This window comes from Cuculus canorus, chromosome 3 (genome assembly GCF_017976375.1).
Source record: "Cuculus canorus isolate bCucCan1 chromosome 3, bCucCan1.pri, whole genome shotgun sequence".
Taxonomy (NCBI): domain Eukaryota; kingdom Metazoa; phylum Chordata; class Aves; order Cuculiformes; family Cuculidae; genus Cuculus; species Cuculus canorus.
Window position 1 is genome coordinate 67,952,233 of NC_071403.1, and position 23,200 is coordinate 67,975,432.

General features: G+C 48.7%; 1 protein-coding gene across 6 annotated transcripts in view; it reads right to left on the bottom strand.

Annotated features, from left to right (window-relative positions):
- The window catches only part of NCOA1 (nuclear receptor coactivator 1), a 184,069-nt gene extending 169,435 nt beyond the window's left edge, over positions 1-14,634 (bottom strand). For 4 of the 6 annotated variants that reach the window (XM_054064102.1, XM_054064100.1, XM_054064098.1 and 1 more), the window contains exon 1: positions 14,416-14,634. The gene's annotated coding sequence lies outside the window, so the exon portion shown is untranslated. Of the gene's footprint in view, positions 1-11,796; positions 11,884-14,415 lie in introns of those variants that run through there. The other 2 variants (XM_054064099.1, XM_054064104.1) reach the window with 2 other exon arrangements.
- Between the last annotated feature and the right edge of the window lie 8,566 nt (positions 14,635-23,200).

The window sequence follows — 23,200 nt, forward strand, 5'->3', positions numbered from 1 at the left end:
AAACAGGAGAAAGACCAAGACCATCTTCAGTTGTGACAATCAGGGTGGAAAGAGCTCAGGGCTCAGACAAGGAGTCTCGATGATATAAATTTACAGCTGCTGCTGCCTGACCTTTCCACACAAGTGATCTAATCCCCTCGCAAAACATCGCAGCATCTTCCCCCAGGTGCAATGCCACTTTGTTCCATCTAAAGCACATGCTGCTCTCAAGATCACATTATAAGAATTTCAAGAGCTAGTGGATGCAACTGGTGGATGAGAAGAGTAAACGCAGCCACCATCTGAAGAAATATACAAATCCTTTGAACATGGTTGAGTTAAGAGTAAAACAGATCAATAATTCCACCCTGCCCTACTGATGACCAACCATCCTGACCCCAGTGGATCAACCTAGAAGAATTGAATCATAGAATAGAACGATGGAATGGTTTAGGTGGCAAAGGGCCTCAAAGCCCACCCAATTCCAACCTCTGCCATAGAGGCAGGGACACCTCCCATTGCATCAGGTTGCTCAAAGCCTCATCCAACCTGGCCTCGAACACCTCCACAGATGGGGCAGCCACCACTTCTCCGGGAAACCTGGGCCAGGACCTCACCTCCTCCACAGGGAAATATTTCTTCCTAAGATCTCACCACAGTCTCCCCTCTTGCAGCTGAAAACCATTCCCCCTTGTCCTATCCCTGCCCTCCCTGATCCAGAGCCTCTCCCTAGGTTTCCTGGAGCCCTTTTTAGTACCAGGAGGCTGCCTGGAGCCTCCTCTTCTCCAGGCTGAAGAAGCCCAACTCTCTCAGCCTGTCCTCGTACGTGAAGTGCTCCAGCCCTCGAATCCCATCAGCATTCCTGTAGAGACCATCTCCTTTTCACTGCTCTGCAGGAAAGCAGCAGCTCTTCTCCTGCTCTCCGTGTTCATATCCTCTACTGTGACTCTTCACCCTTGTGCTCTTTCATTATCTTCTACTGCCAGAGCAATACAACAGCCTTTTAGAAACTTCCAGCACTTGGAAGATGAAACTTCCACTCATCACAACAGAGAACACTTAATCCTGCAGCCTGTTCGCATGTTTGAAGTTCCAGATAGCCCTTTCTTACTGCTGAGAACACAAGGACTACGTTCCTAATGCAGAAACCTTTATGGACATTGAGAAATGCCTTCTATGTAGTTAAGTCATCTTCTGAAGGTGGAACTGACTCGCTGATTAAATCCAGTTCACAGCATATCAGAGTCTCCTAAATTATTCCACCAGCAAGGGCTGATGAGAACAATAGCTCTGCGCTGAGCCGCATGCATCACTCCGTGGGCTGGGAGAGAACTCATTTAGTGCTCTAAATCTCATTAGAACTCACTGATCAGGATGTAAAATACACACATCTCTCTGAAATGAAGGCTTTTAAAGAGCTTTAAACAAACTCAGCTCTTCTGTCTTCAACAAGCAGTTGTTTCGTATTCCTCATGCTTAAGGAGGGCGAGCTGAAGAACTCTCTTAGTAAACAAAATTATATCGCTATATTGGATTTAGACAGTTTAAACCAAAAGCTAAACGCTGTAAACCAGTTATTCAAACAGTAAATGCAGATACAAGTGTCAGACACCAGATCTCTGAACTTCTCCATTGTAAACTGGACAAGCCTGTGCCCATCCATGAACTGGGAACAGAATCATAGAAACACTTGGTCGGAAAAGACCTTCGAGATCATCAAGTCAAACTGTACCTGTACACTACTAAACCAGATCCGTGAGCACCGCATCTACCCATCTTCTAAACCCCTCCAGGGATGGGGACACAACCACCTCCCTGGGCAGCATCTGCCAGTGCTTGAGAATCTTTTTGGTGAAGAAAGTTTTCGTAATACCCTATCTAAACCTCCCCTGGTGCAACTTGAAGCCATGTCGTCTCATCCTATCCCTTTTCACTTGGAGAAGAGATTGACACCCACTTTGCTACAACCTCCTTTCCTGCTCCCCAAAGACAATGCTTACAAGTCCCTCTAGACAGCGAAGGACTTGGTTTCAGGAAGCAGGATTTCTCAAAGGTACCAAAATTTGCAGTGAGATACCAGTCACAGACAGGCAGACAGAGTGGTGTAAAGAGTCCTGACAGCACTGCCAAACGCCCAACTGCAGCAACCTCCAGCAGTTCCAGTACCACCGTTCCCCCAGCACAGAGGGAAGGAAATACTCTCAGGCCAGGATTCTTGGAGGGGAGGTTGCTGTTTTGTGTATTTTCCTGTTGCACATTAAAACCCTGTAATGAAACTTAAGTTTTGTTTAACTACAAGATTTCAACTGTTTAAACTGTTCTTACAAACCCCAATGAGTTTATTTCCAGCCCGATGGTTGCACGCAAAATGTAGGAATGGCCGAATGTAGGCATTTTCCAGCACCTAGGAGGAAACCCGAGAGTAAAAAGCATGCTCCTTGTTTTTAAAATGCCTCCTTAAAAAGACTTCAGCAGTTATTTAATGCTGTTTTCAAGAAGTCGGCGGTATCTCTGTAATCATACATTCTGTGGCGAGAGCAGGAATTCAGGAATCCAGCTCTCCTCGCACGTAGCACCATGCACGCACACCTATAAACGAGTCAACAGCCGTGGCGACGAGCAGGGCTGCTCTGAGTTTGGGAACCAAGGCTGCAGGTTTTTTTGGAGGCCATCACTGACAACGTGTTTCTGCTTTTTTAGTTACGCATGCACGTCCTCAACCTCCCAAACTGGATTCTCCCTTCCTGCCCTTTGACTGGATGACACTTCTCCCTAGCAGGACTTCGTCAGCAGCCCTTCTGCACGCCAAAACAAAAACCCCAGTGCTGTCCCTACCCCATATTCTCCACCAATCTGGACAGAAAGTGATGTTTATTCTCCTTCTGCACCTCCCAGACCTGCTGGCCTGGCCTGACCAGCCTACAACATGGTCTCCCCACCAGCAAACACCAAAACCTCCACTCTCATCTCCCACACTCACCCCAGCTTCCCAAAGTAGGACTCATGACACATCTTGATCTGCCACTTCCATCCTAGCTCGTCAATCAGAGCAAAAGCACACCTGCAACTCCCAGTTTTATTGCTCTTCACAGGTGCTGAGAACTCCCACCACCACAAGGACCCACCCGCACCAAGGGTCCCACAGTCACAGAATCCATGAATAGTTTGGTTTGGAAGTGACCATAAATCCCATCTAGTTCCATCCCCCTGCCATGAGCAGGGACACCTTCCACTGGATCAGACTGCTCATAGACCCATCCAGCCCGACTTTGAATACCTCCAGAGATGGCGCAGCTGCTTCTTTGGGCAGCAAGAGTTTTGTTGCCTTCACATCGCAAAACTTCCAATTTTGAAGCAGCCTGCATTCCACGAGAATACACGTGCCGTAGTTTGGGAACTACTGCTCCAAAGAACAAAAGCCATCGGAAGCCTCTTGGCAGAGCTCCCTGCTGACGACGTGGAGATGCTGGAGCCAAACCTCTTGAGGTTTGCTGGCAAACTGAAGGCAAGTTGCACCCAGTTTAGTAAATCCCCACATACAACCAGAGCGGTCGAGTGCAGCGGGCACTTGTGAATAACCTGTCAAGTGCCTTTTACCTTTCACTAACGCCCTGCTCCTTAGGCAAAGTATCCAATTGCTGTGATTCTGGTTTGTTCACCTGAAAAACTGAGCACTAAAATTAGAATACTTGTGTCTTGCAGGGAGGGGCACTGCAAAAAGAAGCCAGTACAAACAGCCTATCACACATGTATCAAAAATTAATGTCAGAAAGCAGCTTATCACGAAAAAACATTAGAGGAAAATTAAGTAGTTTGCAAAATCAAGCACTAAATATTATGGAGTAACAGATTTATGATCATCTGTGCAACCTTAATCTGTTCCACTTTCATAGAACTATGGAATGGTTTGGGTTGGAAGGGAGATTAAAGCCCATCCAGTTCCAACCCCTCGGCCATGGGCGGGGACACCTCCCACTAGATCAGGTTGTTCCAAGCCCCATCCAACCTGGCCTTGAACACCTCCAGGGATGGGGCAGCCACCATGTCGCTGGGCAACTTGGGCCAGGGCCTCCCCACCCTCATTGTGATAAATTTCTTCCTAATGTCTAATCTAAATCTTCCCTCTTTCAATTTAAAGCCTTTCTCCTTAATCCTATCACTAAAGCCCTTGTAAAGAGCCCCTTCCACAACTTCCTGGAGCTCCTGCAGGTACTGGAGGCTGCTCTAAGTTCTCCCTGGAGCCTTCCCTTCTCCAGGCTGAACAACCTCAACAACTCTCTCAGCCTGTCCTCATAGCAGAGGTGCTCCAGCCTTCTAATCATCTTCGTGGCCTCGTCTGGACCCATTTCAACAGTTCCACATCCTTCTTATGTTGGGGATTCCAGAACTGGACACAGGACTGCACATGGGGTCTCACGAGAGTGGAGGAGAGGGTGAGAATCCCCTCCCTTGCCCTTTGTTAGTGCAGCACATACTGTGAGTAAGTCAGGGAAGCTATGGAAAAACATCATGTGGCTAAGAAATTATAATTACAGCTGCATCTGTTTTTTCTAACTTTCAAATGTTCAGCTTTACAAATGAAACAGCTTCTTGATTTAACAGAACTTTCCAGGTTTTGGTTCAGTATCAGTTTCATTTTTTGATACGCCACATTGAAAGATATTTCATCCATAACAGTATCAGAAAACTAGATTCAATTATCAGTGTCACATGGAAACTGAGTTAATTAGCAGAATTTAGGTAGTTTATTTTTCCATTTCCAATGCAGTTGAAAAATAATCTAGAGTATATTTACCAGAGTTATTTTCCATACAGCGAGCTCTGTATATACAATATTGTTTCCATCTCCAACGACAACGAAAGCCTAAAATCAGGCCAAATGCTTTTTTTCAATGGCATTTTTAAATTCATTAGAGCTTTTTTACATTTATTTTGGGCCTTCAAAGGCATTAGAACCATTGCATCTTCAAAACCACAGAACTTCAGGCCAACTTCAACAGGCCTGGGTGAAGTATTTTAAAGGTGAAGTGACTGAGAGCAGGCCTGACGAGAAGGACGTGGGGTGCTGATTGATGAGAAGGTCAATATGAGCCAGCAATGTGCACTCACAGACCAGAAAGCCAAACCATGTCCAGGGCTGCATCCAAAGCAGCATGGCCAGTAGGATAAGGGAGGGGATTCTCCCCCTCTGCTCCTCTCTCATGAGACCCCACCTGCAGTCCTGTGTCCAGTTCTGGAATCCCCAACATAAGAAGGATGTGGAACTGTTGAAATGGGTCCAGACGAGGCCACGAAGATGATTAGAAGGCTGGAGCACCTCTGCTATGAGGACAGGCTGAGAGAGTTGTTGAGGTTGTTCAGCCTGGAGAAGAGAAGGCTCCAGGGAGAACTTAGAGCAGCCTCCAGTACCTGCAGGAGCGCCAGGAAGTTGTGGAAGGGGCCCTTTACAAGGGCTTTAGTGATAGGATTAAGGAGAAAGGCTTTAAATTGAAAGAGGGAAGATTTAGATTAGACATTAGGAAGAAATTTATCACAATGAGGATGGGGAGGCCCTGGCCCAAGTTGCCCAGCGACATGGTGGCTGCCCCATCCCTGGAGGTGTTCAAGGCCAGGTTGGATGGGGCTTGGAGCAACCTGATCCAGTGGGAGGTGTCCCCGCCCATGGCCGAGGGGTTGGAACTGGATGGGCTTTAAGCTCCCTTCCAACCCAAATCGTTCCATGATTCTATCATTCTATTTTAAAGGTGAAGGACATAACTATTAATCTACCTGTCAGAGGGACCAGGATCACACAACTTCCACTGTGCCTTCTAGTGAATATTGCACATTAAAATATGAATCTGGGAAAGTGATTTTAGACACTAAGGGAAAAGTCACATTGAAGCCCTATCACAAAGAACAATTTAGACCTCTGTAAAAAAATACTACTGGGACAATAGGATGCAGCTGGAAAAGCACCAAGGAAGCTTGTAAATGGTACAAATCCAATGGATTTTTATAACGGATTTGAAAGAAAGCAAGAGTCACATGCTGCCAAAAGCAGAGCTTCTTCCAGTCCTTACTCCAAACCTATTAGCCAGAGGCCTGCACCACATGGTGTTATACCTGATCCTTCAACAGCAGCTCTCCCTCATTCCAGAACTCAACATCCATAAAGAGACGTCTGGAAATGGAAACAGAAGTATTTCTCACATCAGTTCCATTCCAAGAAATCCTAACCAGTCGTACAATTGCAAATTAGGCTTCACACTAATTACAGCTCAGCACACATTGGGACTTTGTGCTCGACTTCACAGCAAGTTGAGATATAAGCAAATTGTCAATGCTCAAATTCCATATCCTCGACACCACCATGCATGCAGCATTTCACTTGTTAAATGTGAACCTACAACACCTATAAGAACGCATCACGATCTACTAGCTTCTGCTATGAACATTTCCAGAGTGTCCAGTTATCATTAACAGAATCATAGAACAGTTTGTGTTACAAGGGACCTCAAAGCCCATCCAGTTCCACCCCCTGCCATGGGCAGGGACCCCTCCCACTGCATCAGGTTGCTCAAAGGCCCATCCAACCTGGCCTTGAACACCTCCAGGGATGGGGCAGCCACCACTTCTTCTGGGCAACCTGGGCCAGAGCCTCACCGCCATCACAGGAAAATATTTCTTCCTAAGACCTCATCTCAATCTCCCCTCTTGCAGCTTCAAACCATTCCAGCTCGTGCTTTCCCTGCAACCCCTGAGAATGAGCCCCTCCCCAGCTTTCCTGGAGCCCCTTTCAGTACCAGAGGCTGTCCACAGCCGCCTTCTCTCCAGACTGATCAAACCCAACTCTCTCAGCCTGTCCTCAGATGGCATGTGTTCCAGCCCCTCTGATCATCTCTGTGGCCTCCTCTGGACTCATTCCAACAGATCCACGTCCTTGTTGTGCCAAGGACTCCAGAACTGAAGGCACCGCTCCAGGTGAGGTCTCTCCAGAGCAGAAATTCCTTCAATCCTAATGCAGCACCTTCCATCATTACAAAACGCTTGTCTGGTATTCACCTTTCAGCTGAGCGCCATTCGCAACTGGAGCATGGAGGAAAGTCTGGAGAACTCATCCAAGCTTTCCTGTCAAAACTCTGCTTGGAAATCTCTGCTCATAAAAAAGAAACAGGGAGCAGAACTGCCAGCTGTTTACAGAATCAGCAGGGAGATCCAGGACCCATCCTGTCAAGAATTACATTTAAGAAACACATGGAAGACAAAGGGATCAAGCTTCCCCACCCAGGCCACAACAGCTTTAACTCGGGCTAGCTGTTTATTTTCATGCACAGTTTTTCCAGCATGATTTAAAATAACAGGTCACAAGGATGTGTCAAAATCCTTTGCAGGTTAGTCAGGCTTTTAGTTAAAAAACAACCCCAAAGCCAGAGGCTTACCAGCACCTCCACTAAAAAGACCATCTCTCAACTTATTACAGACCTCCAACACTGGTAAAACAGGGTGCAAAGTCTCTGACTAAGAGCAAAAGAGGGGAGAGGGGAAAGGCGAGAAGGGAGAAGGGAGAGGGGAGAGGGGAGAGGGGATTCTCTGCATAAGAAATGAGAGAAGGAGCACAAGCTGTGAGATTTCTTGTACAATTTGCATATGAATCTGATTTATGAATCTGATTTAATGGTCTGAAAAGCTCAGGGCTTTCCTCTCCTCTTTCTTTGATCAGGGAGTTAAACAACGTTAACAGAAAAGGGAAAATAAAGAGAAAAAGATGGTTAGTTTTCACTGTTAATCGCTCAGTGCAGTTTTACTGACAGATTACAATACCAACTGGTTTATTATTATTACTGAAACAGCAAATACCAGTCTGAAACCCCAGCAGGAATCACCACGCAGTAGGTTGGTATCTCTCTCCCTCCCCAAGCCCTTATTTCCAAAAACAGTGTACGCTGCCTACAGGAGAAACCACTGACATCAGGTGCGTAACGACATCGACACCAAACCATTCCAATAGCATGTGATACTATTTAATATTGCTTGATCCCATAAATTCTAAACTTATCCCACCAGTCACCATGTGGATTCCGCACATGTAGGAAAGCTACTGATCTGTTCGGGGTTTAAACAGTTCCTCATTCATAATTTCATCACGCGAATACAAGAAACAAGGCTACTTCTGGCCTTGCCTGGCATATTGCCTGATTTTTTAAGTCTTCACACTGAAAATCCCCCCCAAAAATGAGACTCTCAGGATTTCAGATGTCACATTAAAAAGGACGGGAGGAATTAAGCCGAAGAAACACTAATCTGCACTTATTTCATAGCATATTCCATGATAGATAATTAAAGATAAACAAAACCCAAACATAAATAGCTCGAAATAGACATTTTTAACGATTCGTGTTCCAAAATAAATGACTGTTGCAGGACTGGTCTGGACTGGGGCATTTCTGTCAATGCTTTAAAACAGGACCAAACATTTCAGGATTTTTTCCCTCTACAGAAAAGTAGAAGCACATTTAAGAGCCCCTCCACTGATCAGCTTTAAGCTGATAACTTGTGGATCCTTAGAGCAAAATATGGATCCTGTGGAATTCACTAATCAAGGCAAGGCAGCCAACTGTTGATTTAGACATTCCCTGCACTGCATCACCTCCCCATAACTTGCCAACTCACATCAGCTTTGCTAAATCATGGCACATCTCTGCACGGACACACACTGGTTTAAATGCAGCTGCCACGATAGCTTGCAGAACAGAATAAAGCAGTAAGCAGGTTTAAACAGATTTAACAATATCTATGTGCAGATTTACCTAAGTTGGCTAACAAATCTGCCCAGTTCAGGCCATCAGACTTGAGCACTTGGGTGAGGATTCTCACTGCAAGGTTCATGCACAAAAATTCCTCCTTGCTTTTTCCCCCACTCACCCAAAGGCACCGCTCCTCCTTATGCTGAGACACGTCGGAGTTGCTTCGCAGTCAACTGGGTCAACCACACAAGAACCTGCCTATCTTTTCAGGGGAAACAGTAGGAACAGTATTGCAGGATTATCAGCGCAGAAGCTATTTAGCCAGCGTTTTCCCTGCGGAGCGTGCTGGCACTAGCCCAAAGCCAAGCAAAGCCTAGTTTCTAACCTACATTCCCAGCCAGGTAAATTAGTTCAGGCTTACAGAACCTCCAAACCAGTTCAGCAGTTTTTTTTTTCCCCTTTGTAAATGACAGGAGTCCAGGTACAGCATACAGTGCTGACACATCCTTTACAACCAGCCCAGGCCTCTGCGTGCTTTAATATTTGTCCCATGGCAAAGCCACAGTATTTCAAATGGTCAGCTTTACACGGAGACACTGCCGTGGTGGTAAAAACCAGTTTGGCATCACCCTGACTCACATGTGGAAGGCCAGGTATGCACAGAGACGAAGCCTTTTACAAGCAAGCCATAATTCTTAATATTGCAGCTACAGGCAAACATCCTATTCCAGATCCTGCTGCGCCAGGGGAAGAGGTTAAAGCTCCCAGCCATTCTCAGAACCAGCAGCAAAGCTACTCCAGCAAATCCTCCCTTGCTTACAGTGGCTCCAAGGGGCTGGATCAGCACCATCAGCGGGGAAGCAGGCAGAAAGCTCAGGCAGGCAGCCACATCCCGCACAACCATAAAGCACTGCTTCACTGCAATGTTACTTAAAAACCTCAAACCCTCCATATTTAGGTTGCTAATAAGCTGTGATTACCGACTCTTCTGCTGCTTTGCCATCACAACTCTGCTCCTCCACCTCTTTAGGTTTAGGCTGGAAGTTTTCAGAAGCAGAGCCCACTTTTGCTCTGGATTTGCATCACTCCCAACCCACCGCAAACCCAGTTCGGGCCTGGGGTTCCTGGATGCTGCAGCAACACAAAAACCATAGAACTGCTGATAAAAATTGCCTGTTCATATCTGCCAGCAATTAAAGCTCAGATGTAGAAGCGCAGCCACATGCTCGAGGTATTACACACCACACTGGCCCTTCAGGAATACCTGGTTAAAATAGTTACCTGTTAGTCCAAGCCCTTCCTGCTGAAAATCCTGTCTTTAAAGGCAGAATCTAACTTTTAAAACTATTTTTCTTTCTTATTCCTCCTCTTTGATCAGAGAGATAAGAACCACGCTTCAAAGAAACACAGCCAACCAAGCAAAACAAGAATAACTCGTCAGATAAATAGTTTCCTTATACAAAATATACTGTTTTTTTCAACTAGCACAAGTATTTATGCAGGAGATGGGGTATTTTTAGTAGCAGCGCTCACACCTTCATTTCTGACAATCCCTGCAAAGTCGCATGCAAATTACCCCCCTCAGATTAGCAAGCAACCAGGTGCTGATCTCCAGCAGATCTGTTCCTTGAAAATATGCTTATATAATTAAGCCTAATAATCCTAAAGGCTCCCAGTATTTCTAACAACCCACCCAACAGCCAAGCCAAGAGACACAAGAGGCGCCAACATGTTCCCAAACGTGGACTTTTCCAATGTGAGGATGACAGTGATGCTGCTCTGATAAATCTACAGTGGAAGTGTATAACTAATTGTATGAATTAGTCATGCCGTTGTGAGCATGTGTCGTAGCATTATCGGAGGGTAAGGCTTGGGGAAAACACGCACGCTAAAAAAATCGAAGTGAATAAGAAGGAAAGGCCTTGCCTTCAGAAAAGCTGAACCCCCCCTGCTCGCCTGTTTGTTTTGGAAGCGAAGGATTGGTGCTGCCATATTGTTTGGCAATACGTTTCAAACGACAGATACCCATCTTGAGCAAATACGTAGGGATTTAACATTTCCCCGTGCCCATCGGCTCAGAGCCAGGTGCAGCCCTGCCAAAGTCACTACTGGTTATTATCTACCATCAAGAGCTGTCTGTCCCCTCAAGTGGCAACTTGAACTTTCATCATTTTCACAAAACTGTACCACGAAGCTACGCATGCTGCACCCTTTTCCCAGCAAATTTCAGGCTCTGTATCCATATTTCCCTGGGCTTTTTTCTCTCCCTGCAAGAGGACTAAGTACAAAGCTAGGGATGCACCATGCACTACTTAAATGCTCACATGTAACCTATATTTTTACCTTCTCTTATCTAAGAAAGCCGACAGCCACAGCGTAAAGAGTTCAGAACACACAGAGCTCCACTGAAATATCCTGCAGGCAGAGATCTCAACCTTGGAACTGCGATGGGACAATGCATCTCCAGAAAAGTAAACAAAGCATCATTTTTGTTCATAGATACCACTTTGCTACCAGAACCCAGCAGGTCTCTTACTCTTTATATATATATATATATATATATATACACACATGCAATTTTTATACACACACACATATACGTGCATATCCTGCTAGCCCACACAAACTCAGCCTCTTTTTTCCAGCCTAAACCAGCATCACGAAAAACACAAGCCACGAGACAGGGTGAAGAACACACAAGCACCACCCACACGAGTCCAAATTTCCAGTTCTGATACACTTTGCTGTGTCACTCCTTTTTTCTTTTCTTTTCTTCTCGGCTATACCGTATTTGGGTAGTGAAATTCTGATATCTACTGTCCGCTGATTAAGCTTCTCATGGAAGCAGCAGCAGCCCCAAGACAATGTTCCGCACCTTTCCGCCCTCACAAACACACTCTTTCGGGTGCAAAAAAAAAAACCACCCAGCCCGCACGACCCAGTTCTCAGCCACCGAAAGGTCAAAACGCACCTAGGAAACTGGAGGGCTGGAGTGTGGCTAGCAACCTTCATCGGAAGGAAGGAAACAGCCTTTCCACGACAGATTTTTCTACCGCTAAATGTCATATTCTGGCAGGCAGAGCATACACACCTCCTTCCCTCGCCCCCGCTGCACAAACCAGGGCTACCACACACCAGCAGGTATTTGGGATGATTTGCAATCCACTGTCCCGTGTCTCTAGGAGAGAAATGAAGCGAATTTAGGGCAAGCACCCAGGCACAGATGGGGAGGTGAATGCCAGCTTCCCCACCAGCCTCTTGCAGAGCCCCCTTAAATCCACGGAGCCTGGACACTCTGACAGAAAACCATTCCTTGCATACCCTCCTGGTACCTCCTGGCCACCTCTGGTTTTCCCTGGTGGCCACAGAACCATTTCCTGAACACCCCAGTACCTCCTGGCCACCTCTGGCTCTCCCTCCTGGCCACTCACTGGCCTCGATGCTGAACTTAATTGCCACTGGTGGCCACCAGAAGGGTGGTTTGGGGGGCACAGATTCCCCCTCCCGGAGGGGACACACGATGCCTCAAGCAGACAAAGAACTGTCACCTCAAAGCGTCCTTCTTTCCTGGGAGGGGGGGGGCATCTTCCAGTCAGTATCAGTGGAGGGGGGTGTGAATTGAGGGGAAAAAAATGCTTTTTCACTTTTTAAATCAACTTTAGATTAATCATAATAAGGAGGGGGGTGTAGGAAAGGGAAGGCTGGGATTTCAGCAGAAGGGAGTTAAGGGAGATGGGGGGGAGAGGACTGGCACTGCTGCCATGGTAGCCAAGGGGGAGCCCAAGTTGTGTGTCCCCTCTCTCCGTGTGTTTCCCCCCCCCACAGTGTCCCCCTCGCAATGGCACCCCGGGGGAGGAAGGGAACCATGAACGGGACACACTAGGCTGTCACCCCATCATCCTGTGTGTGCCCCTCCTCCCTGTATGCTCCCCACACACAGTGTGTGTCCTTCCTTCACCATGGCAGCCCAAATGTCGGGGGGAGTGGGGCAGAGGCTGGGCTGTGTCCCCTCCCTCCATGTGTCCCACCCCTCCGCCTGTGCCTGTCCCCTCCTGTGTGTGCCCCCCCTCATTAGGCAGCCCGGGGCGGAGGGCAGGCTGTGTGCCCTCCCTTCTAAGGCTGCTACGGCAGGGGACACACAGACTCCCCCTCCCATGTCCCCCTACACTCCCGTGTGCCTCCCCCACAATAGCGGGGGGGGGGGCTGTATGTCACCCCTTCCCATGTGTCCCCTCACCTACCATAGCAGCTGGAGGAGTGGGTAGGACACGGCAGGCTGCGTGTCGTGTCCCCCCCCACGTGTGTCCCTGCCATAGCAGCTGGGGGGGGTGTCCCCCTCTCATGTGCCCCCCTCCACCGTAAGAGCCCAGGAGAGGAGGGGAGGGATACACACGGCAGGCTGTGTGTGTGTCACTTTCATGTCGTCCCCCTCCCCCCTCGGGCTGCTATGCAGGGGGAGGGGGGCAGCTGTGTCCCCCCCTTACCACAGCAGCCAGAAAGAGTGGAGGGGACGACAGGGCAGGCTGTGTCCCCCCGCCATGCGTGTCCCCTCTACATAGCAGCAGGGGAAGGGGGGTTGAGATGGGCATGATGTGGTGGGTTGTGTGTCCCCCTTCCATGTGTGTGTCCCCTCCCCATGTCCCCCCCTCCAAAGCAGCTCAGTAGGGGGGAGACACGTCAGGCTTCGTGTCCCCCCTACCATGTGTGTCCGTCCCTCCCATAGCAGCCCAGAGATGGCATGGGGGGTGCACGAAGTCTGTGTCCCCCCCTCCCCATGTGTCCTCCCTCTCCCATTGCAGCCCTGAGAGAGGAGGGGGTGTTGCATGACAGGCTGTCGTCCCCCCCTTCCCTCCACGTGTCTGTCCCCTATCATAGCTGCCTGGGGGGGGACACGACATGGGATGCCTATGTGTGACCCCCAAACATAGCAGCCAGGGAGGACGAGGGGGGGCAACAAGGCGGGCTGTGTCCCCCACTCCCATGTGTCTGTGTCCACCTCCCACAGCAGCCCAGAGAGGGGACGAAGGAGGGACGGCAGGGTGTGTGTCCCCCCACCACAGCAGCCCCGGGGGAGGGATACACGACAGGCTGTGTATCCCCCTCCATAGCAGCCCAGGAGGGAGGGGGGAGTGCAGGGCAGGCAGTGTCCCGTCCCCCCCCACGTGTGTGTCCCCTTCCCATAGCAGCCCAGAGAGGGGAGGGGGGGTGCATGGCAGGCTGTGTCCCATCCCTCCCCATGTGTCCCCCCTCCATAGCAGCCCAGGGATGCCGGGAGAGGTAGGGGGGAGTGCACGGCGGGTTGTGTCCCCTCCTCCCATGTGAGTGTCCCCTCCATAGCAGCCCGAAGAAGGGGTACACATGTGTGTCTCTCTCCCACAGCAGCCCGAGGGGTGCAACACGGCAGTCACCCCACTCATGTGTGTCCTCCTCCCATGCGTGTGTCCCCTTCATAGCAGCCCGAAGAGGTGGGACACATGGGGGGGGATATGGCAGTGTTCCCCCCCATGTGCGTCCCCCCCTCCTACGTGTGTCCCCCTCCCATCGCAGCCCCAGCGGGGTGCACAGCAGGCTGTCCCCCCCGCGTTCTCCCCTCCCACAGCAGCCCCAGGGGGGTGCACAGCAGCCTACGTCCCTCCCGTGCCCCCCCAGCTCCCCAGGGCTCGCACAGCAGCCTGTGTCCCCCCCCGCGGTGACAGCCGCCCCCACTCACCTGCCGCTGGTGACAGCCGCCCCCCCCCGCCTCCCGCGCGGGGCCGAGCCCAGCGGGGACGGCGACAGCGACACCGTCGGGGGCGGCCCCGGGGGGGGCGGTGGCCGCGGGCGCTCGGCGGGGCCGGGGCGGGCGGGGGGAGGCGGCGCTGGGGCCCCGGTTCCCGTGGCGGGGGCTCCTCCCCGGGGCCCCCGGGCACTGCGGGGCTCCGCGCTGCGGCCGCTCTGCCTCCCTCCCTCCTTCCCGGCGGGACGGGGCGGAGCCGGGCACGGAGGGCGAGGGGGGCGGGGATCCCTCCTCCTCCTCCTCCCCTCGCTCGCTGCCGGCCGCCATTTTCCCTCCCCCCCCCCCGCGGCCCCCCTGGCTCGGGCAGGGGCAGGCGGGCGCCATCTTCAAGCGGGGGCGGCGGGGATGGTGGGGTACCAACAGCGTGGGGGCCAGACATCCTGGTGCCCCACGACCCTGGTGCCCAATCATCCTGGCTCCTCACCACCCTGGTGCCCAGACATCCTGGTGCCCAGACATCCTGGTGCCCCACAACCCTGGTGGCCAACCATCCTGGTGCCCATATGTCCTAATGCCCAGCCATCCTGGCTCCTCACCACCCTGGTGCCCCAGGACCCTGGTGCCCAAACAACCTGGTGCCCAACCATACCGATGGCTCAGCTACGTGGTGCTCAACCTTCCTGGTTCCTCACCATCCTGGCTCCTCACCATCCTGGTGCCCAGCCATCCTGGTGCCCAGCCATCCTGGTGCCCAACCATCCTGGCTACTCACGATCCTGGTGCCCAGCTATCCTGGCTCCCCACCATCCTGGTGCCCAGACACCCTGGTGCCCAACCATCCTGATGGCTTAGCGTCTTGATGCCCAGACAGCCTGGTGCCCAGATACCCTAATGCCCCACCATTCTGATGCCCAACCATCCTGGCTCCCCACCACCCTGGTGCCCAGCCACACTGTCTCCCCACTGCTCCGGTCCCCCACCAATATGTTGCCCAACCATCCTGGCTTCCCATCATCCTGGTGCTCAACCGTCCTGGCTCCTCACTGCCCTTGTCACCCACCGCACTTGTTCCTAGCCATCCTGGCTCCCCACCGCCCTGGCTCCTCACCATCCTGCCTCCCCATTGCCCTGATTCCCCACTGTTTGACAGTGATCAGTGGGATCTGGTTCAACAAGGCCAAGTGCCTGGTCCTGCACTTGGGTCACAACAATCCCATGCAGCGCTCCTGGCTTGGAGAGAGTGTCTGGAAAGCTGCTCAGTGGAAAAGGACCTAGGGATGCTGGTCAATAGCAGCTGAACATGAGCCAGCAGTGAGCCCAGGTGGCCAAGAAGGCCAAAAGCATCCTAGCTTGATCAGCCAAGGTGTGGCCAGCAGGAGTAGGGAAGGGATTGTGCCCCTGCACTGGGAACTGGTGAGGCCGCATCTTGAATCTGGCTTCAGTTTTGGACCCCTCATGCCAACAAGGACATTGAGGGGCTAGAGCACATCTGGAGAAGGAGGACGGATCTGGGGAAGGGTCTGGAGCCCAGGGGTTTTGGGAGTGACTGAGCGCCCTGGGGTTTAGTCTGGGGAAGAGAAGGCTGAGGAGAGACCTCAGCACTCTCTGCAGCTCCTGCCAGGAGAGGAGGTTGTAGCGAGGGGGGTGTTGGTCTCTTCTCCCAAGTGACAGGTGATAGGATGAGATGCAGTGGCCTCAAGTTATGCCAGAGGAAGTTTAGACTGGATATCAGGAAAAATTTCTTCATTGAAAGGGTTCTGAGGCACTGGCAGAGGCTGCCCAGGGAGTTGGAGTCCCCATCACTGGAGGTATTTAAAAGATGGGTGGATGAGGTGCTCAGGGTTCTGGTGGACAGGTACGGTTGGACTGCCTTGGTCTTTTTCAACCAAACAAATCTATGAATCTCACCACCCTGGTTCCCCACTGGCACCCATGTCCCCACAGCAGCCTCTGCCTCCCCTGCACTTCCCCTGGCTCCTCTGCCACCTCATACCCAGGTCCCTGCTATTGGGTTGGGAGCCTGGCATCTCCTCATGGAATCATAGAATTATGGAACCAGAGCTTCAGGGTACTCATTTTCCTCTGTGAGGGTTTATTTTCATAGAATTCTACAAAATCATGGAATGCTTTGGGTGGAAAGGAACCTTAAAGCCCATCCAGTTCCAATCCCCTACCATGGGCAGGACACCTTCCACTGGATCAAGTTGCTCATCCAACCTGACCTTGAACACCTCCAGGGATGAGGCATCCTTGACTTCTCTGGGCAACCTGTGAGGGTGCCTCCACACCCTCTTGCAGCTTAAAACCGTTCCCCCTTACCCTATCCCTGCACTTGTTGATCAAGAGCCCCTCCCCAGCTTTCCTGGAGCCCCTTTCAGTGCTGGAGGCTGTTCTAATTTCTCCCCACAGCCTTCTCTTCTCCAGGCTCCCTCTGTGCGGGCTTATTTTCCTCCATCAGGGCTCTTCCTCAGGGTCTCAAGAGTGCCTGTATTACAACAAAACACATTTGCCTTACAAGGCCGTAGTCAAACACACATCGCAAATCTAGTGTTGTCACTCACGTTGTCATGTCATCTGGATTTTTGTCTTCTGCAGAAACCTGTGCCTTTCTTGGGGCCGACAAGTTTCCTTGGAGGTTCTCTGCTTCCCAGAAAAGCCCATGCAGGCTCTATTTCATAACTGCCTCCTTATCTCTGGAGTATCAGTGAAGGGGATGGGTGGAATAAGCCGAAGTTAACCCTTAGGCAGGTGAAGGCCTGGGGGATATCCATCACAGGCTTATTGTGTTCTGTCATTTTGGGATCAATAAGACTTTTCCTGGGCTATTTTATATTCATTCCAAAATGGTTAACTGTAGGTGCATTTGTGTAAGAAATTATGTATATTTTGTCCACCTAAAAAGTTTGTAAACATCATTTTAGGAGAATTTCAGTCCTGTGTGTGTGAACAGAAGCATCAAAATGAGCGGGGTAGCAGTGGAAAAACGAGACAGAGAACAGCAATGACCTGACTTCATGCACCACAACAAACCCTCTGCTGCTGAACTCATGCTGTCCACGAGGTAACGAAGGAATGCTTCTGATTCGCCTCTAATTGCATTCTTGGTAGGGGCTGAGGCAACACGAGCAGCCGCTGCGTGCTGCTGCATGACCCTCCATTGCAACACATCTAGGTGGAAGTGCTAATAGATTCCTTCTGGTCCTGTTCACCTCATGACGGCAGAGAGGGGAGGAAGCTCTGTAAAAGTCCCAGAGTCTTCATGAGATGCCAGCTCTCCACTGCCTCTGCAGGCTGTGCCCACTTTGGTTTTCTTCAGGCAGAAAATAGTCAGCCTTCAAGACTTACCCAGACCTTGATGTTAGAATATTTCTCCTCCATGAGTTCCTCACAATAAAGTAATATATGAGCTTATATGAGCTAATCTCAGGCGGCTGGGACATTGTAGGTTTTCAGTGATATTAGCACCAAGAAGCATAAAACCATTTTTATTACTTTAATCTGCAAGTTAATTTTTAAATGGAATGCAGTTATAAACAATGCTGGGTTTAAGTACATTACAGAGCTGTCAGGCTTTGACAATTTAAATGAATGAGACTTCAAAATGTATTATGAAAAAGATTAAGTGTCTCATTGAAATACACATGAAATAAAAATGAAATCCATCAGCAAAATGAAATTATGGCAAAACTTCCTAGAATTAAATCCCAGACAAAGGCCTTTCCCACCAGGTAAGTGATACCATAGTGGGTGAGACTTTATCTGAGAGCAGCTTTAATTTCCACCTGAATTCAGATGACAAATAATTGCCTGTTGTTAGGTCTTTCTGCCCTGACCACTTTGTAAAACAAGATGATATGATTATTTTCGTTTTACATACACAAAGCAGCATTTAAGAGGTTTAAGCGGAGGCTGAGCAACAAGTGAGAGATGGAAGTGCCAACCCAGCCAGTGTCAAGGTCTCCTGCTTTTCCTGTTCCCTGACATCAACCCTCTGTGTTACACTCACCCGTAGCCCATTTTTCCTTACAATTTAGGGTCTGAAGGCCACTTTCAGGCTTTATTTCTGTTTAAGAATCAGGCTATTTCAAGAGTTTCTTGTAATCTGCAAGTAGCCACAGTACAGTTGTTAATCTGAGAAGGCAAAATAAATAGTATGGAGTTCTTTAAAGCTTCTTGACCCAACTCAGTGTTCTAATAAGCAGTGAATAATCTCTTTGATGATAATTTTGCCTCCACGTAGGACACGTGTGGTTCTTTACAGCTCCACGTAACTTCTCAATATGGGCGTCACTCTGCTCTGTGCTGAGCCCTTGAGGAGGGCTGAGCTCATCCACTGCTACCAACTTATCCTCTAAAAAGGTCATAGAAATGTGAAGATTGGTCTAAATGGTGGGGAGTGAATAGGAATGCTGGGCGTGGGAGCACTGGGAGGAACAAACAGCAGGAGCCAGGTGTAAGAATGGCATTTGATGATGGCATCTGGATTAGCAGGTCACAAGGATTGCAGCATGCATGGAGCCTGTCTACCTGTGGGAAGCCAGAGGAAGGAGAAAGGGCTCTTCCACTCTCCAAAGGGTGAAGCATCACTGTCAATGGCTTCGACAGCTGAAACCTGGAAGAATTGAGACCTGCGGATGAGCATCCCTCGTCTTCCAGCTCGTCTTAACTTGAGACAGAGGCCTGAACACAATCACTCTGTCTCCTGCCTTGACACTACAAGGTGCTTCTAAGCATACATGAAGAAGAATGATTGAAATCCCCTTTGGTTTTATGTTTTTTCCACCCTCTAAGATCTCAGGTGCAGGTGTGCTGCATTGTTTCTGTGGCGTTGTGCCATCATTTCCTGCACAACCATCTTCCTGCTGGTGTTCAGACCACCAAAAGATGTGAAAGTTTGGGAGTTTTATGCAGCAGAGGATGCATTTCACTAAAAAAAAAAAAAAAAAAAAAAAAGCTACAAGCCAAGAACAAGATGCTTTTAACACTCTGATTTAACACCTTTTCCAAATCTCTTACTTGTACAACTTTGCAAATATGCTGTAGCCAAAATTAATGCACAACCCCATTAAGGTTAATTAAGGTTTCGTATTCAGACATCTCCTCAGCCCATGCTGGTTCATGCAAGCCCCTTGGCCTAGCTGCAGACTGCAGGGCTCAGAGGAGAGCAGCGGCACGCCGGGAAGGAAATTCTTCTCCAGGATGGTTGTCAGAGTCAGTGCCTGCTCCCAGCACCACTCGGGGAAGCCTTAATGAAAAGCAGCTCATCAGCAGTTACGTAACCTAATGATAATCCGGCTCAGGCCGGGCAATACTTAAAGCCACAGCGTCTCTCTGCTGTGACCTATTTTATGTTCCATGCAAGGGCAAAAGTGTGTGGTTTGTAACTTCGCTGGGTCTTTCACCGCAGAGTTATTGCCCGTCAGTAGAAAAGCCCTCCACGCACGTTTCTTTCTGCTTTCCTGGCTGCAAAGCAACCACTTCAGATTTGTCAGTGGCTTTTTATGGTATCGGCTCCAAGCGAAGGCACAGCAGAGAGAAAATTGTAAACAATTAAAAGGAAAACACTTAATGTCCTGCAGGAAACTCAGCATACTTTAATTTCAGCTTCAGAAGCTGCAGAGGGTCTGGGGTTACATTACCAAGCACTTCTGATGATGAACCACACAGAAAGCTTTTGTGTTTTTATTAGACCTTGGAGAACAAAAATGTATGCTTCCACATTCCGGGATCATATTTACATTTGACTTAATAAATCCATTAGGATGGTACTGACAAAACTCAGACATGGATGCCTGGTCAGTCCCCTGTGCTATATTTTTTTTAACCTCTCAATCTGCAGAAGTATCAACAAGAGATTAAACACAGAGATGTTGATTCAGATCTCAGTGTTTAATCTGACCACAGATGGTGTCAAAAGAGGGACAGCCGTACAAAATAGCAACAGATTTTTTTTCCTAAACAATCACTTTTTTGTTTAATATATAGAGAACAAGTGGCCAAATTTAAAACACAGAGGAAATCTTGGTGTCCTACAGTTCCTTTGAGGCATTGTCAATGGACTGATTTCTATTAATGACTAATAATGTGTTCATATTTATGCATTTATATAAAATTATAATTGTTACTCTTATTAATTCCTATCTTTTGTAGGATAAATATTCCATTCCTTGTAACACTAGATGAGTTAATGACAATGCTGGTTGCAAAAAGGAGGTTGTAGTGTTGTGCTAAATGTAAGCAACACTGCCCATCACATGCACGTAAACTCATTTTGGACAACATCTGGGCTTTCACAGAACCTTGTTTTCAAACCACTGATGCCAAAGCTTTATATTTACTTGCCACAAGGAATACCCAGCTTTGCAGAAATATCCCACCATGCATGGTACTAAGTGCCAACGCATTCCTAGAGCAGATCATGTGGATATGCTGATCTCTTACAGGTCGAAAAGCACTTCAGTGCTTGCTTTTAAACCCCTGAGTAGTTCTGTTAGGCAGACAGAAGGAGCACCTCTGCTATGAGGACAGGCTGAGAGAGCTGGGCTTGTTCAGTCTGGAGAAGAGAAGAGAAGAAAAGAGAAGAGAAGAGAAGAGAAGAGAAGAGAAGAGAAGAGAAGAGAAGAGAAGAGAAGAGAAGAGAAGAGAAGAGAAGAGAAGAGAAGAGAAGAGAAGAGAAGAGAAGAGAAGAGAAGAGAAGAGAAGAGAAGAGAAGAGAAGAGAAGAGAAGAGAAGAGAAGAGAAGAGAAGAGAAGAGAAGAGAAGAGAAGAGAAGAGAAGAGAAGAGAAGCCTGCAGGGAGACCTTAGAGCAGCCTCCCAGTACCTGAAACCGGGTGCTGTAAGAAAGCCAGAGAGGAACTACTGACAAGGGCCTGTACTGACAGGACAAGGGGGTATGGCTTTAAATTGGAAGAGGGAAGATTTAGATTAGACATTAGGAAGAAATTCTTCACGATGAGGGTGGTGAGGCCCTGGCCCTGGTTGCCCAGAGAAATGGTGGCTGCCCCATCCCTGGAGGTGTTCAAGGCCAGGTTGGATGGAGCTTTGAGCAACCTGATCCAGTGTGAGGTGTCCTTGCCCATAGTAGTTGGAACTGGATGGGCTTTAAGATCCCTTCCAACCCAAATCATTCCATGATTCTATGCAAAAGTTGCTCAAGTTAATTCAGAATGTTCCTTAAAAGCTGATTTTTATGCCCAAAATTAGACAGCTTAAGATCAGAAATCAAATTACTTTTTAAAAGGTTTACACAATTTCATGTTGGGGAAAATATTTCATGACATTTAAAAGGAAAAACAACAATTGAAAAAGTGGTGGTGATCGCGTTTGTTGGCTTTTGAAACGTCTTCCTGTGGAGTCTGCAATCAAAACACTGCTGCATTGTACTAGCAGTTAAGACACAGAAAGTGGAACTAAATGTAGATTATTAAAATAGTGTGGCTGATTATAAACACTAAAGGGAAATCATGCAACCTCATTTCCTTATCTCATCTGAGCAAAAGGCTAAAATAGGGGGTGGGGAAATGCACATTGTCAGGTTTAGTCACCTCAAGTATTATTGATCACAGAAGTAAAGCGTATTTTTAAACACATTTAAATATGCTTCAGAGCCCTTTAAAGCGGGCTTATTGGATCATAGAATCATAGATTTGTTAGGCTGGAAAAGGCCTTTGAGATACTTGAGTCCAACTGTACCTGTCCACTACTAAACCAGATCCCTGAGTAACTTGTCTGCCCGTCTTTTAAATACCACCAGAGATGAGAACTCCACCACCTCCTTGGGCAGCCTCTGCCAGTGCCTGAAAACCCTTTCGGTGAAGAAATTTTTCCTGATGTCTGGTGCAAATTTCACCTGCTCTGGTGCAACTTGAGGCCATTTCCTTTTGTTCTATTGCCTTTCACTTGGGAGATGAGACCAACACCCACCTCCTTTCAGGCAATTGTAAACAGTGATAAGGTCTCCCCTCAGCCTCCTTTTCTCTGGGCTCAACAACCCCAGTTCCCTCAGTTGCCTTTCATAAAGCTTGTTCCCCAGACCCTTTCCTAGCTCCATTCCCCTTCTCTGGACATGCTCCAGCCCTGCAATGTCCTTCTTGGAGTAAGGGGCCCAAAACTGAACCCAGGATTCAAAGTGTGGCATCGTCAGTGATGAGTCCAGGGCGCGATCCCTTCCCTAGTCCTGCTGGCCACACTGTTTCTGATACAGGCCAAGACACCATTTGCCTTCTTGGCCATCTGGGCCACTGCTGGCTCAAATTCCGTCACTGTTGACCAGCACCCCTGAGTCCTTCTCTGCTAGGCAGCTTTCTAAAGTATTTTCTCTTTCTTTCCTAATGTTATCTTTTTGTTGTTGGCTTGAGGTGTCCTATATAAAGAAGAACCAATCATTTCAGCCTGCTGGTAAGTGAATGATAACTCCCATCCAAGTTGGTATAACTTGTCCTTTTTTGGCAATCACACTGGAGAAACAAAGTGCTGAACAAGGAATAAAGCAGAGCTATTCTCTAACCCTACAGACATGATCCCACTGAGAACCCCCTTTATTTACTCCTCTGCACTCGAAGACTGTCAGTTTTATTCAGATATCTCCTCAGTCTGTGAAATATTTTCCTTAGCCTACTTTTAATGCCTTTGAAGTATCATCTGCTTCACTAGTTTCAAGAGCACTAAAGCTCTCATGCAGCCAATAGGCAGTTCAGTGTTTGCTTTTAAACCCCTGAGTAGTTCCATGAGTCACACAGGACATTAGATAGATCTGTCAGTCCATCTAGAATCATAGAA